The sequence below is a fragment of the Ixodes scapularis genome, unplaced genomic scaffold (genome assembly GCF_016920785.2).
Source record: "Ixodes scapularis isolate PalLabHiFi unplaced genomic scaffold, ASM1692078v2 PGA_scaffold0__279_contigs__length_252992795, whole genome shotgun sequence".
NCBI classification, from domain to species: Eukaryota; Metazoa; Arthropoda; class Arachnida; order Ixodida; family Ixodidae; genus Ixodes; species Ixodes scapularis.
The window spans coordinates 16,420,360-16,438,233 of record NW_024609835.1 but is presented as its reverse complement, the minus strand read 5'-3'; positions in this window follow the sequence as shown (position 1 = coordinate 16,438,233).

Sequence of the window (17,874 nt, the reverse complement as noted above, 5' to 3'; positions counted from 1 at the left end):
GAAAAAGAACGGTTATGCTTTAAAGTAACAGTCAGTTGCTTTTCCTCTAAAGCAGGGGACGGCAACCGGCGGCCAGTAGGCGAGATGCTGCCCGCGAGGGAATATTATGCGGCTCCCGGCACGCTACAAGACAACCCCCCCCCCCCCCCCCCTACACACACACACACACATATATATTTCACGACTAATGCCGCAAGAATTGCGGTTGGTTACAACTCTGGTGTAGTTGGACGTACTGGCCCTGAAGCGTCCTACCACGAGATTAGTTTATTCTCCATGGGAAAATTGTGCACCACAGTGATGCATTGGAAATCAATAATGAAGGTCGTTGTATTTAGCATAATTTTCGTTTAGCATACCTTTCGACCATTGTCAATTTCAAGTTTTTGTCGCACTCGGGGGCTCGCTGTGAGGATTCTGACCACGTGAATGGTCAGATGGCAAACAATTTTATAGCCACATTACAAAGAGAAATTGGACGGTAACACTCAATGGTTTTTCAGCTTGTCACGGTCAGTGGACTTTGGAATCGGAACTGTGTGGTTCTGCGAGAATGATGGAAGCACGCCCCGCAACTCTGATAGCCACGAAAAAGAGAGCCTGCAGAACTGATCATAATAGTTCCCTTTGGCTTTTATCTGTAATTTTCGTGAGCTGATCAACCCCCCCCCCCCCCCCCCCCTCCTCTGGGTTTTCATCCGGCCAGCTCTGTTTCCGCTTTGCGACAATTTTGCCCGCGGCAGAATAATGTCGCCCACCCCTGCTCTAAAGTAATCGAGTAATCCAATTAAATACATAGTAATTGTGACGTGTACTACACTGGCTGGAAGCCGTCGCTATCTTTGGGACACCAAAAATGCGATCGAATCTGGTGGGAAGAACCTCTTCTGCCATCTTGGACTTGAATCCTTCTTAAGTGCTCCCTACTTGCGAAGGAACTTAGAGTCAGTGACAGCTAAACAAAAGGCAGGCCATGGCGAAGCCCGTGTATCAAATGATCCTTAAAGAAAATATGTTTTAAATACGAGAAACAAAAAACTCGCCCCTTGGTAATCATAGGCCCCAGCGATTACGAATATCATATTCGTCTGATCATTGTATGAGCGGGTAACAAAGAAAAACGCCTTCAAAGTTGCGCCAAAAACCATGTACCTCCGAAGTAGCGAGAAAGGCGAGCGAGGAGGAAGGGGGACCCGTCACTCGAGGCTACGGAATGACCGGCTGGGGGACACGTCGGGACTGGCGGCGCTTCACTCGTTGAGTTGCTGACGTTCAGATCCGTCGTCGTTCTGCCGCTGCGTACACTCGCTTTTATCCGCTGACCAGTCATAGTAATAATTCAATTGCCCGACATCTTTATTGCTTTCTTGTTTGTTCGTGAAGTTGAGGAATGAATCGTGACACTGAAGCGGCTGGCTCGTGCTCACACGTGAATGTCGGCTGCGCAAACCGAGTTTGGCGTCGTTGCTCCTTCCGCTTGCCGCCCTTTCTACGCCGACACCGATATGTCCAAAAGGGGGATTCCCACTTTATACAAACAGAGAAGTTTCGGCCCAACAATCATACTGTTTTTGTCTCGAAGCGTGCTCTTGACGGCGCATCAGGCGTGTGAGTTTGGGTCTAAAAAAGGCTCGTCTGCACCCGACGCTCTGCCGACCATCTTTGAACGTAAGACCTCAACGCATCAAAAGGCACACGCAATGGGGAGATGAAACTAGGGAGGAATAGTCAGGCGACTGTTCCAGGAACCGTTTAGATACTACGTTATCAGTGGTAAACTGTATACTGAAAAAAACCTAGAGCATGTAGCCAAAGAGTGGGGTTCCGCTGGCTATTTTGTGCTGTCTAATATTTGATGTTTCGTTGTTTTTGTTGTTTTTGCTTGTTTTTTTTAACATTTTATTTGTGTCGCTAAAGCGCAGATACTTCCCGGACGGACTCCGCTACGCGATACTTTTTTTAAGCAACTCCACTACCCCGTTATTTTAGAGTGGGGGGCTCGTGTTGCAATAGGTGGGCACGCAATTCATTATGCGGCTTTCCCGAAGATACATTATGCAATATTAACTTAGTTTTTAGATTTTAAATAGAAAGATGACGGCCAACCAAGCCCGCGAATATATGGAGCTGAATAGCGCCAAATACCAAAAACAAGTCTCATTTAGCCAATAAAATTTTTAGATGATTACTGATAACTTTTTAATAATATAACGGTTAGTTCTGAAACTTCGGCATCTGGTTGGGACAGTTGCATTAGGGCGGAGGCTGAGCGTCTGGCAATGCGTCGTTTACTTTATAAAAAAAAAAAAAAAAAAAAGATCTATATTTTTTGGAGGGATCCGCTGTACAAAGAGAACGGTGGCAGCTCCAAGTCATCTCGCTCTTAAATTAACACCATCAAAGCTAATGTTCAGACGACTTATTTCCGTCGACGAAAGAAAAATTGTCATATTAAAACGTCCTATTTCGTATTTGACAAATCTTGGAAGACCGACCACATCGGCTTTTTCGGTCGCGCTGGTCACCAGTAGGGAAGCAGGTGCAGGTGCCTGCTTTCTGCTTCTTGAGGAACGATCTACGAAACTCACTGTAACGGCGCAAGCGAGCGGTTGTTGTAGAATCACTTTAGCAGTATTTTTTCAATAAAAAAAAACGTTTTTTTTTTATTTGAACGTGAGGCGTCAAAACCTAAAGGAAAATATTCCTCTAGAAATGTTCGCAACTCTTTTGCGCTACTTGTCAAGACTATGCTGCAGCCTAGGATTTCTGCGGGAGCACGTCAGTTCGCTTGCGTTTTATTCGCGTGCGCACCCGGAATAGGGGCCAACATAGAAGGGGGGGGGGGGGAGTGTGCGACCTGCCGCCCGCCCCCCTCTTTTTATGCTTGCCAGTGGCGACCTTAGGAAGAAAACAAAACATAGTCCACCTTTTCATTGAGGAATAAATGCTTAGTTTTTTGGTGAAATCCAAATGATTGGCTTAACAAAATAAAACTGGGCAATGCTGTGCCCAGTTCTCTCTGCAGAACCCCCCCCCCCCCCCCCCCCCCCCCCCATTATCCCAAGCCTGACCCAATAATCCGCCCCTGTCCCGTAAGAATCTTCGACAGCGCTGCGGAGACTACACCTCGATGAAAACGTAGCACAAGACAGTTAACACCGCGTATAGCTTTCTAATCATTCTGGCAATCATAAGTCACGTTAATTACGACGAGAATATTCGAAACTGCGTCCGCGGCGAGCGACCTGCAGCTGCTTCTATGGCCAGGCGGTGCACACCCGGGGATTGGGGAGGAGATCGAACAGTCCCGCATCTGGCGGCACGCTTCAGCTGTGGGGACAACAAACCGAATTTTCTTGTTTGTTTCTGATCAGCGATATTGATGGTGACGATTCGAATGGCCGCACATCGTGCAACCAAAGCACTGGTGAGAGTGAAGCGTTCGTGTCCAGACCGTGCATGGCGAGGTTCAATTTCTTTGTTATTCTGTGTTAGTAAACACCGGGCTGTGGGGACAACAAGCTAGATAAAGCTCCCCCTATAGTTTAATCTCCTGCCCAATAGAGCACGAGACTCACCGCAGTCCGAAGCTCTCGGCCAGAGGAGCCCTACGGGCGGAGGAGCACCAGGCGCGTGTCTGTATCATCCCGGTGACGGAAGGGAGCGCGTAACCTTCGGGGAGTGAGCACGCTGCGGAGCGGACGGAGCACGGTGGGACAGAGCAACCTTGTCGGGAGGCCCACTCGGAACCGACTGACGCCCGGGGTGGGCGAGCGAAGTGCACGCCGCGACTCCGGCGGGACGAGCACGGTCCAGGAACAACGCCCAAGCGCGCTGGGCGCCGCAGGGTCACGCCGCCGACGACGATCGGGCAGAACCGTTCGCTACAAGAAAGAAGAAATGATCAACACCGTTCTCTGCCCCGCAGAACACAGACGCGCGGAAGGCCGAGCACGATATACCTGCACCCTCGGAGGCTTGCTTCGCCGGTGTCATTTTCAACGCTCGTGCCCATCGCTCGTGCCTCCCTCGTTTTCCGGGGCGACGCACATGCGTGTGCTGGGCCGGAGAAATCGCACTCCGGACCGCGGGCTTGTAAATGAGCTCCCGCTTGCAACACGAAGCTCTATTAGCGATGTGCGCGGCCAAAAGCGTCGCTGCGGTCAGCTTTCCACGATTGGCCAAACCACGGGCATATGAGCACTGTCAGATTGTCAATTTTGACGGTGTTAGTTTCGGATTGCGATGGCTCCTAGCTTCTGCTGTGCTTTTTAAACACACCATCGAACTCGTCGTCGCACCCGATGGTAAGTAGCCAGAATAACAACTGGTGACGTCACGGCGAGGCAAATCCCAGTCGTGACGTCACGGAGGGAAACCATAAGAGGGCGCCACCGAAACATCTCGGCGCTAATAGCGTTCGGTCTACTAATAGTCTCTATATTGGAAAGGTGTATACTGAATCCAGTTACTCGAAAGTTTCACACAATATGCTTCTGTTTCACAGCGTGAGCTCGCGGTAGCAATGACGCTCCGTACGTGCAACGTTACGCTAAATCTGCGGTGCCGGGAATCGCGTTTACCGTGTTGTCGGCGTTTACGTTTACCGCGTTCACAAAGAAGTGGTCCCTCGATTTCCGCCTATGTCGTCATGAAATTGGCATGATGTCGCCTGGCCGCGATCCTGGAGGAGCCGCAGTAACGGTAGTGGATCTGGCGAAGATCTGTTCTGCTGCAGGTTGACAGTCCACGGAAGCTTCGGCAGCCAGGAGTTCGGACGCTGCGACGAAAGCGACACTCGCTTGACAAAGCCTGGCAGATCGCCACGAGAAGAGGCAGCCGAAATGGAAAAGGGGGAGTGGCCACTGATCTCTATTGCAGTAGGCTGGATGGCGGACCGCGGCCTCGGCAGCTGGGGCCGAGTGTCGCCGCCACCGGCGGCCAGTGATTGACACCACAAATGCATGGGACTCTATGGGGGAAACGAGAAAAAGTGTCGACTCCCCCGTTTCTAAGCTGTTGTCGGCACTGAAACTTTTTGACTGCTTTTCGGCAAACCTGTCAGATAGCATGTCAACAAACATTAAAACTGACGGCACTCAAAGTTCCTATAAATAAATGTTTTGTGGGCGAGAGTGACTTCGCTGGGCGAAAAATGTAGTGCAGCTCAATGAGACGAGAGTTACCCGAAGGAAAAATCCATCAATGTAACCCTGTTTGGCAGTCAATGTTTTCTAGTGGACCGCTGACTGTGCCTGACTGTGCGTCAAGCATGTCTGATTGGCCAACAAGTTACTCTGACCGACAGTCAAACTCCAGTCAGACTCCGCTTGTCGGCTTTCTGATGGTTTCGTGGTGGCAGTCGGCCGCCGCGAAATGCCATCAGGACAAGGAGGTTATAATGGGCAGGAGGTGGCTTCCCTATCCCCAATGCATGGAGCGAAGTGTAACGGAAGTAGGCGTGGCCACGAGCCGCAACGAGCATTTCTTGACCAATGGGAAGCCTCGTGAGTGGGCGCCGCCATTAATTCCGGTGCAAACAACCGCGTTGCGATGACATTTCCGTGGCAACGCGATTGTGTGCACCGAAAGTAATGGCGGCACCCATTGATATTTGAAACAACGCTTAACGCTTGCATAACATCCACTGGGCGCCTGCTTCGATGCAACCACGTTGACTTCACAATCACACTTCTGATATTAAATTTTTTTCTACAATAGGGAAATGCAAAACAAATTCTTTGAGTTTTAAAAAAAAAATTAATTGGTTTGTGGGATGTCTGTCTGCCCTTCAAGAGATGCAACCGCTAGCCTGGGGTCTTTAACGTGCGTCACGCAGTAGTGAAACACGAACGTATGCCGGTACGATGCCTATCCAGATCGAAACGGGCAGGGGTGGGAATTAAACCCAGGATTCCCCGGGCTCTGCATCGTGAGCTTTCGCTGCACGTACTCCTAGCTGCGACGCGTCAGCGCACTAGGCCACCGATCCCCCTCTTCGAGTTTTCATACAGAGCATATGCGATCGCGGTCTACCTTTCGAAGTACGATTTTCACGAGCCGGTGTCTGATACGATGCTCATCCAGATCAAACAAGACAGGGTTTGATCTCACTAGATATGTAAATATATTTACTCACCTGTTACTTCAAAACAGAGCTTGAATTATTTTTCTAGATGGGGATAACTTGCTCTTTAGTGGGATTCGTGAAGCTGCTTGTCGTTGTTCCTTATAAACTCAAACTAACGTGTCTTACCTTTATGTATACGGAAGACCTCGACCTTTCGTTCGTGCTACCATCATTTTATAGAATTCGATGTAGATCTAATTGAGAGTGACGAAGAGCGAAAACAGCTTGTTTTGTGTTCATATTTTATTGTTCGATTCCACCACGCCACGTCTCAAGACAAATAGTGGCCCCGCGCAGCTCGCTTTGTAAGCTTAGAATGCCTAGATTTTAGAGAAGTTGCAACTCAAACTGAATCGATTTTGGAGTGATCACGTACTTTCTGAACGAAGGGGGTCTCTACGCTCAGCGCCTTGTCGCGCTGCTTATCGTAGTCGTACGCGGGCAGATTTCACTGTCCACTGCCTACCGCACCAGCATTTGGCGCTTTGGGACACCTGCGTTTGATTCCTATGTTGTTATTATAGTACGTTTCATTGTAGGTCCGAGTGGTCCGAGCGGGGCCGGAGCTTCGAGCACGAACATACAGCTTTGGACAGCGCACAGATCGCACGAGCGCGCATGCAAGCCAGGAGCGCACAGAACAACGGGCTCGCGCTTCCAGTTCTGACTTCGCTCGCACATAATGTGGAACTAAGTATAAACACTCACGCTGCAAAGCATTTGCATCGTGGACGCCCACGGCGGACGTCGACCGCATCGAAAGCTAGCCTCGTGAAGCACACGCCGGAGCAGATTAGAAAGCAGACGAACCGCCGGTGCGCTACCCCACGGCCTCGGAACAGGTGCGCAAGGCAGTCTGGGATTAAACGCCTCTTCCGGCTTCACTCAGGCTGACGTCATGCCGGGTCCTGTCTGTTTAAACGTCCTTGCATCAGGATGTCTTGGTGGTGATTCTGAATGTACATCGATTGTCTCTGACTGTACGTCAAAAAGCTTTGACGTGCAGACAGACGTACGGTCAAAGGACGTAAAGTTCGTTCGGATACCACTATTTCGTCAAATCTATGAATACGAAAAGTAATCTATGCACGAGAAAACGATTTCAGAACGTGAGCCCATAAAACCGCTGACGTTAGAGATATGACACGCAACCGACCGACAACCTTGATCAGAAGCCCGCCGAAGCGCCGAACACGACACTTCGCCGAGCTTTCATGAACGATCGCTCTCGACTCGTTTTGTTTGCCCGCTTGCTCCAACCTGTTGATCCTGCCCGGGCTCTACAATGTCTTATGTTTTAGTAGAATTTCTACTCGACAAGACCCAGCCTGTTGTGAGTTCCGACGACGTAAGGGACTTTAGCGGTGTAGTTGAAGACGACAAGGTGTACCAGGTCTACTGGGCCGGAGACGCGCGAACAAAAGGATCGTTCTACGACGCGAAAGTACTCTACATGGCAGGTGAGTAGAACTAAGTACGGCGAGTGACGTACGAGTGCTTTGCATAACATGCTGACGGCTTAACTGCATTTGCAGCCGAAGCATCTCGTATAAAACGAATAGTCAAATGAGTTACCAAAGCGGTGGTATAGCATAGGGGTTAAGATGTCCGATTTGTACTCAAGTGGTCGTGGGTTAGATCCGCGGTGGTCCTGCTTTTTTTTTTTTCTTTTTTTTTCTCGAACATTTTGTTTTATCGAGGCATTTGGCGATATTTATGAGTGCGTATAGCTTTACTCTTATATAAATGCTGCCCTTGTTGATGAAATTACCTTGTCAGAAGCAGTCAGACGTCATCTGATGGACCATCAGAGTACGTCTGATGGTCCATCACGTTCCACCAAGGCTGCTGACTGGCAGTCAGTGTCCCAAATTACGTATCTTGATGGAATTTTCAATGGGGTACCTAGAGTTACCGCGGTGACGGTGGCGGTATAGACAAGTTGGGTTTATCAGACGACAAGCTCGAGGGCCTTGCTACGAGGAATTCACTCACCGCCGGGAAGCCGCTGTCAACATGGAACTTTTTCGACATTCATCAACTTCTGGGCTTCCCCGAGGACGGTTTTATTGACGGCAAGTTCCTTTGTTTACTTGACTACGAGAGCAAGTTTTCCAGGTGCTCCGGCACGTTGGATTTTTTTAGTTGGCATTGGAACGCTTGACAAATACCAATTCGACCTCCAAACACCCAATATAATGATCTCATCACATCATTATATACTTGCCTTCAAGCACAGCATAAACGCGTCAATATTCGTACATTTGTGTGTTTCTCCAATAGACTTGCATGTATTGCCTGGTGTCAAGTAATGGCCGCCGTGGTGCCACCGGTGGGCTTGCGATCCGCGATCCAGCCAACTACAATAGATATCAGTGGGGGAGGCAGAGAGCGGATGAGAGGAGAGCCACGTGACTGGCGCCCCGCTGCGTCGAGACACCTAAACACATTTCTCCCGAGCTCACAAATGTAGTTCGGTTCCTCGCCGCTGCAAAAGCTGTGCACTGACGTCCAGGTTCCCCCAGAAATGGCTCTTTCATACTCTGTGCTACCAGATCCTCGCGCTCCGATTCTGCGAACGGGCACTTTGGCTCCGTCGTCGAACTTACAGGCTTTGTGAGTATAGCGGAGGCTATGCCCCGAGTAAAGTCAGTAGCTCGAGCCAGCAGCTGCGATAATGCACCCATGAGCAGCTTTGCCGTAACGTAACTGCGGTGGCGCTGCTGTCTCTCCCGTGAATTTGGTTTCTGTGCACGCCCAGTGCCGACACATAGCAACGCCGGCTTGTCTGTGAACACCCTGCTGGTCTATATAAATGGTACCAGAGACAGTGAGAAAGTCGAGCACAGGTCTATCAGTCTGAGCGGCAAAAAGGCGTCTGTCCCTTTTGCAACTGTCTTTCAACCTAATATTTGACTTAACTGAGTTTATTCTATACCAGCGATCGGGGTTGTCAGTGCGGCAGCGCTGCAGTGCCTATATTCGGGAAGTTTTCAGGGTGCTGGTCAACGGAGTGTGTTAATCACGCGCCTTAGCTTACGAATACCATCGGCTTCAAAATGAAGGTGCTTGCTTACCATTCCTGACGTTGAAGTATGGGCTAAGGCTCTTGTAAGCACTCCTATTTCAGAAAATATTAATTACTTGCCCGTTGCAGGCCTAACTTCGTGTTGTTGTTCCATGCACCGAGAAACGGAGAGGGAGGGAAAGAGGAGAGCGCGTGGAGATGTCAGATCGCCGAGCTGTGGTTCGAATGATTTGTGAGTAGAGCCGTAGCCTCCTATATACTGACAAAGCCTGGCAGATCGCCATGAGAAGCGGCCACCGAAATGTAAAAGGTGGAGCGGCAGGCAACTCATGAGAGGAGAGCCACGTGATGGGCGCTCCGCTGCGGCAAGACGCCCAAAACACACTTCTCCCAAGCGAACAAGTTTGTTTCGGGTACTCGCCACTGCAAATGCTGTGCGCTGACGTCCAGGTTCCCCGAGAAATGGCTCTTTGATGATCTGTGCTACCTAATCCTCGCGCTCCAAATCTACGACCGGGCACTATATGCTCCGTCGTCGAACTGCCAGGCTTTGTGAGTATAGAGGAGGCTAGGGTAGAACCCGAGCTAGCTTTCTTTGTCTCCGCTGGACTCGTCGAACGCGTTCGAATGCGAGAGCCAAACGCCAGACGTCGGCGTTTCGCGTTCAAACGCGTTCGACGAGTGCAGTGAAGACAAAGGCAGGTGTAGGTTTAGGTCTACCCACTAATCCCTCGAACCAGAGCTCCTAGTTCCGACGTCCCCGCATGCTCTCGTCTCCTCCTCTCCCTCAGTTTAATGGCGCAAGGTCCGTGCAATCTGTGAATGGCTCGGCACCTCACACACTATACGTGAAGCGAAGCTCGTACCCAAATGCAAACTGCACTGGAACACTGATATGGTGAACTTTCCACCAGCTTGTAGATATCAGGGAGAACACCTCTACTCGTCTCTCCGGTAAACTTTGTTCTCTTTACTTAAACAGCATCGTGTTGCAAAGAGTGAAAAAACGTAATGCATTGCATTGTGTTGTACTGCAAGTGTCCCAGAGCAGTTTGACGTCCATAGTACCTCCGCTATACACACTCTATACACAACAGTTTCTCCTTCCGATGGATCGCCGCGGAAGCCACTAGCCGTTGCAGCCAATTCACCGTTGCGAATGTAGCTACGCGACCCGCGCATCGCTGTTTCCAAACCGGAAATCACCTGACACTGACATGGCACTGGCTTCGGTGGCATCCTTTGCAGTGCATCGTAGGGTGAAGCAGAGTATATTGACTTCACCTGCCATTCGATGACGTCACTCTCCATAGATCGCCGTAATTAGCTCTCCACGTGTACTGCGGAGGAGCAGACTCGGGGCATCCTCAAATGCGTTGTCGTTCCGTTCTGCAAAATTCCACCAAGATATTCCCTCAAAGCCTGTCCAAACACGACACTTCAGAAATCTTGAGGCGAACACACTTTCACATAAGTTTTTGATAGGGCAATTTTTTTTCTATTTTTTTTTCAAAGTTTGTGTTTTTTACAGTGGTTTTGAGCATGTTTAATTATTATTTCCTCAGCGGTTTTTGAAGTACCATGACTCGAAGCACAAAAAAGTGCTACGTTTGATATAAAATATCTAAACAAAAACAATTGTACACAACAATAACTTTTTTTTCTGCATATTACCAATCATAAGCACTATATCTGTAGCTAATTTCACTGCCCTAGCGCGTGCCAATAAAAACATATTTGTGCTGAAAAATGTCAATTTTAGGGCAATATTTGGAGGGATGAAAAAAACAAAGTAGTGCAAATACCAAACAAGTGTATCGTTACATTCTGCTCCGACATCATCTTAACAAAACTGCTATATTGGAACCGTGTTATCTTTAATGGATCGTTCATAAAACATGAACTAGCGGAGCAAGTGAGGGTCCGCGCCATCATATTCGCAATGCTACAAATGCGCATGAACAGTAAAAACCAACACATACATTATATCAAATGAAATAGGAATGCATTGCTTTCGAATGACATCAATCCCACAAAAGAGTATCTAAAAGGGGATGAGTAATTACCTGCCAAAAAGTACCTAATCTGCCACATTCAGTGGGACCGTGGCCTTAAGAGGACAGTGAAATGCATGGGCTTCGGGCCAAAGGAGAATAAAGACAGGCTTTTCATCTCTACAAGTGAAAGCTACGTGCTTATTAGAAAAATTATTCGCTTCCCTTTTACACCAGGCACCACTGTGTCGATGAAAAACTTGCCTTCATTCTCCCTTGGCCCGAAGCCCATACATTTCATTGTCCTCTTAACCGCGAATGGAGGTCTTTGATGTCATTTTTGTTGTGTGTGCTCGCGCACACCGGCGGCTGCTGGCTCGTGGAAAGAACGTGCGTCACTTATTATGGACACTAAATTCCTTGGTTCAGTAACTTAACATTAGGGAGTGACTCTAGTAGTATTAGCGAATGTAGAAAAATTGCGTCATGGCTCCTTTAACGTGCACCACGCAGTAGTGATACGCGACCGCTCGCCGGTACGATGCAGATCTAGATCGAAACGGGCAGGCGTGGGGATCGAACCCAGGATTCTTCGATTCTGCAGCGCGAGATTTCAATCCACCGTGCTCCGAGCGGGTGTGTGGAAGCCCACTCGGCCACCAATCCCCGTTGCTCTTTCGTTAACTGTTTTAGCTATTTTGGAAGACAATAAAGCGTTTCCTGCGATATTAGGTTTCTTTTTAGAGCGTAGCTCTTGGCGCCCGTTTCCGGCTTGACCGGCGTCGCCGTCGGCGTCGGCGTCGCCGTCGGCATAACCGCGCGTTGCATTATGGGAACTTTCCCATAAGGACGTCACGAAGGTTACCCTCGGGAGGGTTACGAGGGTTACTCTAACGAAAGTTACGAGGGTTACCCTCATGAGGATCACAAGGGCTACCCTCGTAACCCTCATGAGAGTAACCCTCGTAGCTCTCGTTTCCCCTAAAGAGGGTTGCGAGGGTTCGTTACCTCAAAAGGGTTACCCTCACGAGGGTCATGAGGGTTACTCTCACGAGGGTTATGAGAGTTACAATCACGTCACCCCCCCTGAGGTCACGTGACCCCCTTGAGGTCATGTGAATTTCCCTGATGTCACGTGACCCCTCACCCTGAGGTCACATGACCTCAGGGAGTCACCTATCCCTAAGTACCCTTCCATCCAGGGTGTCGAACCGAAATTTGTATCGGTTCGGTTCCGGTTCGGGTTCACGGCTTTCGGTTCGGTTCCGGTTCAGTTCCGGGGAGCAAAAAATAACGGTTCAAACCGGTTCGAACCGGTTTGAACCGGTTTGAACCGCTAAATTGAGAATATATTTTCCGCGTTGTTCTGGCAATATACACTATTTACGCCGTCAAACGAATAACTATATAGTTTCTTCGATCGTCCGTGCAATTTACTTTTGTTTTTAGGTGCCAAAAATATGAAATTTAGTTATTTAATTTTGACGCAAGAGTAGAAGAAAATCTACATTAACATACATAGCGTCGTGTTCATACGACTCAACATCCCTTTGTTTACCAGTAACATATATTTTACCTGAATCAAATTGTTTAAGTACAAGAGTAAAGAGTTCAGCTTATTGGTACATACCTGTAAATAGATCAGCTTCAAGTTTAGAACTATACTGTATTTTCTTGTCCTTTCTTCGTGTTTAAGTAAAATTCTAAAGTTCAAGCTGATCTATTTACACGGTATAAAATGTCGCGAAGGGTGGTAGGTCATCTAAAATACCTGTGATTGGTACAACTTTGTGTCGCAATATTAAAAGTGAAATCGTGTTCTTAAACTATGAAATTAATTATATCACATAAAATTATGAAATGAGCTCCTCGTGGCCATATATATCATAAAATAAGGTTCACGAATTATACTTCACAATATATATGTATATGATGACGACCCAACTGAGCTAAAAGCAATCAAATTTTCGAAATGTAACAAACGTTTTTGGATAATTCCTTTGTCTATTTTTATACAAACACCAAGCGGCGATCCGAATGCCTGTTATGCTAACCAAACATTGTTTACACTCAGCACCGCACGCATGCGACTAATCATGCAGTAAGAAGTAATCGCAATTGTTCACTCTAATATATACGCACCTTCGCACTCAGATCGAATCTGGTTCAAAATAGCGCTTGCCCAAGTGAACCTTTTTCTTATACAGAATAAGCTGGCATAGCCTGGCTGGTGAGGTTTGTTCTGGACAATATGCTGGACAATTTAATTTGTAAATGAGCATCACCCTTGCTAATTGATGATTTTAACACGATAATATTAAGGAGCTCAAGTCGCAAAAAAGCCGATGTTGGTGGCGTGACTGGAAAATCCTGATTGGTCGATAGGATCATGACGTCACAACTACATACCCTCGCGCAAGAATTTCAAACAACCCAAAATGTTTACGTGAAACGTGACATCACGCGTGGAATGAGAGTGATTAAAACATAACATTAATGCCAGTTAAAGCTTGCGGTACGTCTCAAATGATTTCACTTTTGAAAGTAATTCCTTTGCCTTAAAAAATATTTAAGAATTTTGGACGGGATTCGAACCCACGACCCTTTAGTTGCGAGTCAGACGCTTTTCACTAGGCCAGGCGAGGCACGCTTGCGCGGCAAAAGAGAATGCGATGCAAACGAGGCCCGTTGACGCTATCGCGTTCCACTTTTAAAGGCGAAGCTTAAGCGTCCTTCAAGATTTTTTTTTAAGTAAAACGAAGTAGTATTTCACGTTCTACTCGACATGGCAGCTACTTAATTAGACACTTTTTGGCGGTTTGCGTACGTAATCGTCATAGTTCCGCCGTGCGCCCCTGGTTACTTTGTTTTTGTCCAGCCCACAGGCACATAAAAGTAATGTTCACCACATAAAAGAGGCAATAACAGACTTCTATCTGTTTGAGAAGTTATATGTGTCACAATCACAAAACACATAGTTATTTAAATTAGCTTCAAAATCAGAAATGTATGTAAGGCCGCACCATATCACTTACAACGTGCCTGTCGAGGATAAAAACGCCGGAAAATATTGGCAGAACACCTTTCAAATAATTTGGGGGGCATTGCTTTAGGGTGATCGGCCCTCTATTCATGTTATCAAATATTCAGTTAGTAATTAAATATATATTTATATTGATCTATAAATTTTGCTTTATAAAGTTCACATAACCGCTTGAGACCGACGCAGAAGGACGATACTCGAAACTACGCAAGCTCCCACATAGCACTGAATGTCGTGCGAACATTTCCCTGGGTGTTCTGAATGTTTAAGGAATGTTAAAACGCCATTCAGAACGTTCTAGGAACGTTCGTATGCGAACATTCAACACAAGGTAAGCTGCTCAACATGGTAGGAACGTTCGGTGGCGAACATTCGTATGCCTAATGTTCTCGGAATGTTCGCCTTCGTATATTCATATGTGCAACATTCTTTGAACGTTCGCTTGCGAACATTCCTAAAATTTTCGCAGGTAAAGCCAACTTTACGGAGCTCTCACGCAACCTGTGGTTCGAAACACCATCCACTATATGTCACTTTGTGCCACAAATATGCAAATTAAGGGGAGTTTCTGGAAACTTAGCATAACGGATCAGTTTTATCTTATATGAATCTACCGAGGGATGTAATATAAGGTGTAGGAGAAAAACAATGGTTTTCAAAACGTCATAATAAACTTGGCACTCACTACGTATGTAGAGGTGCAGTTTTGAATAGACCCGATTTTTCGCATGTGGAGTAGAACACTTTAAAATAGGGTATGTCCTGCAGTTGAGTGTGGGACGCCATCTGCATCTGTTCTAAGCTCGGAGTGAGTAATCGGTTATGTACACAGCACATTTTGAATGAAAGAAGCTGACAAGTGACAGGTAGGGGTAAGCTGTCGTTAGTACATGCTCGGACTGGTGAGCTGGGAAAGCGGTAATCTTGTGCCTCCGCTATCTAAAAATATATTTTGATTAAACTATATCCATCGCCCTGTGAGCAGCCTTACCATCATCCATATATGTAGTGCGGCTGATTAGTGCTGTGTCCTAATCAAACCGTAATTGTAAAATCTCTGTACATAAGGCTCAGAAAATGCTCCCTGAATGTAGGGATGTACCCACGCACGTTCCGGGGTGATTGAAAGGATGTCCCTGCATAAATTTGCAACATTTCAAGAAAGTTGCAGAAGTTCTTTGGACGTTCTGAGAACCTTGTTAGGATATTTGAATGTTGATTGAATATCCTGGTAATGTTCTATGTCGTTCTCAAAACGTTTTAAGAATATCCCTTTAAAAACACTCCCCGAATGTAGCAATAAGTGCCTCGCCACATTCTGACAACGTTGATAAAATGTTCTTACGTAAATTTCCAACATTCCAAGAATGTTGTCTATGTTCTCTTGAACATTCCCGGAATGTTCTCAGAACGTTCTCGTGCTACGCGGGCTGTGGAGTATGCGTAAAAGTGTTTCTCTGCTTTCTGATTGGCAGTGTGAAACATTGGGTTGCAGGGCATGCTAGAAAGGACTATGTGCTCACATGACGAATTGGGAGTCAAATACGCGAAAGGTTCAAGAAGAGAGAGATAATTCATGTTATTTTTCCAAATAATCCCTTGCAGGACGCTTTACTGCAAAAGGAAATACATAAAGTTGCACGCAATGGAATTCATGATTTTACATAAATAGTGCGAAGGACAGACAAAGATTCCTAAAATCTTAGAATAAATTACATTTCATCAGCTTGCATGAGCTCGAAACTTCGCGAAATACTGCCTCGGGAGGCTAATGTTATATTCGGTTTTACCTGCACTTGTTTTGGGCCCTCACTTTACAACACTATGCTAGAATAGTCATGCGCTCTAACATTTCTCTAGGCTGCCATATCTCATCGCGAGACTGCTCTAAATACTGCACAACTTTACAATTAGGACACCTATTGCTAGCGTTGCGAGTAATACATTTCACCAGAAAGCTAAACTATTTAGCATGGTATACACGTGCTGTCATCACACTGTAGGCTGGTGGTCATTCTGATTTCTTCTTACTGAGAAAATCGAATTCCACGGTGCAAAAGGCACGCTGCTGGAGGTTCAAGCTCAGTGAAAGCCAAGTATTTGAAAAGCACGTATTATTACTCTTAGTGCATCGTTGTGAGGAACGGCGCGAGCGGCTGGCACGACAAAAACGTGCTTTTTGGCAAGAGCGTTTTTGCAAACAAAGTAGTTTCTGGGGTCACGCTTTTTGGTCTGCGCCAAAGATGCAGGGAAGAGGAACCTTAAGAACACAGTATGTTTTTAAAACTCCCCCTCTCCCCCCCCCTTCAAACACACAGACGCACTTCTTTATACAGCGGTGCTATTAAGGGCTAGTTTCTCCAGTGTCGTGTCCGTCAGCAAACAAATGATGACACTAAACTCTGGAGAGCTACCGCCATCTATAAATGACGACGGAAACCAGACAACCGGCTTGCCGGTTGTCTCGTTGCCGCCGTTGCGCATAAATGGCGGCAACCCCTTAGCCTTTCCACTCTGGCTTGCTGACTTGCGGCCGCGGCCATTACTTCATTCCCACCATAGTACAGCTTTTCTGGTCTTCCTTCTTCAGCAGAGTGGAAAGGCTGAAAGTATTCGTGAGGAATTACTTTCTCCGTTTGTGTCTGTTAATTCGACAATTTTATTTGACACTTGTTAACCGCAACTTTTCATTGCTTTTATTTTGCACCCTGCGAAGTTTAGAGGGGCGATAAAACGATATGGGGTTGGAATGTTCATGAGTTTTCCGAGGCGTACTGGTATTCTGGCCCAAGTGTACTCGCACAAGCCACCACTGATTCAGAAGCTTCTTTGTCGCGGTGCAATGGCGAGGATTAAACGAGACTATTTCTTTTAGTCTTGCCTTCGCAAAGATTGATGTCGTAATTGTGGGATCAAAACCACCCGACTGTCGACAGTGGAGCGGGGCTCATGGATTGGCCAGGAGAACTGCGTGAGCACCGCACATCGGCTCGTAACAATCAATGCATCAGCGGACACTCGGGTAGTGGCTGGCTCGTGTCCACCCACTGCGGTGATGAGAATAGCCGAACTCTAACAATGCCTGTAGCTCAGCACGCGTTTTCCTCCTTTCGAACACCAGAGCGGGGGTATGATTAACGTTGGCGGCATAACATAGGCACCAGGCCACGTGACTGCTTCTGGTTTCGAGTTGAGGGGACGAACGATGCTGATATTTCTCTAATTTTTGGGCGACTGCCATTGCCTAGAAAAAAGAACAAAGCCAAGTTCAATCAGTTATGAACGTTTGGGAGTGGTCCTGAGTAGTATTTAGTAATGTATAGAAATGTTTGTATAGCTCATTTAAGCGAAATACAGAGGGGGTCGAAACTTGGGCAATAACTTGAGAACGACGCTCATATGAGACTTACAGCGACTGCCAACGTTCGGCTGTTCCTTTGAGGTCACTAAATATCTTCTTTTTTGTAGGTATTCCTTCCGTACGCACGTATAGTTCTATGTGACGTTACATTAATAAGACGCATTTAGTCATTTCAGAACTTCTATTCTTAGGGACATCTTTCGGATGCAGTTCAGCAACAACGAAAAAATGTTTCGGTGCCTCAATAATGTAAAATTGGTCTTGCAGCAGTTTTTTTTCTTATTTCAATAAATAGTGTTAAAAAATAACCCCTGACGT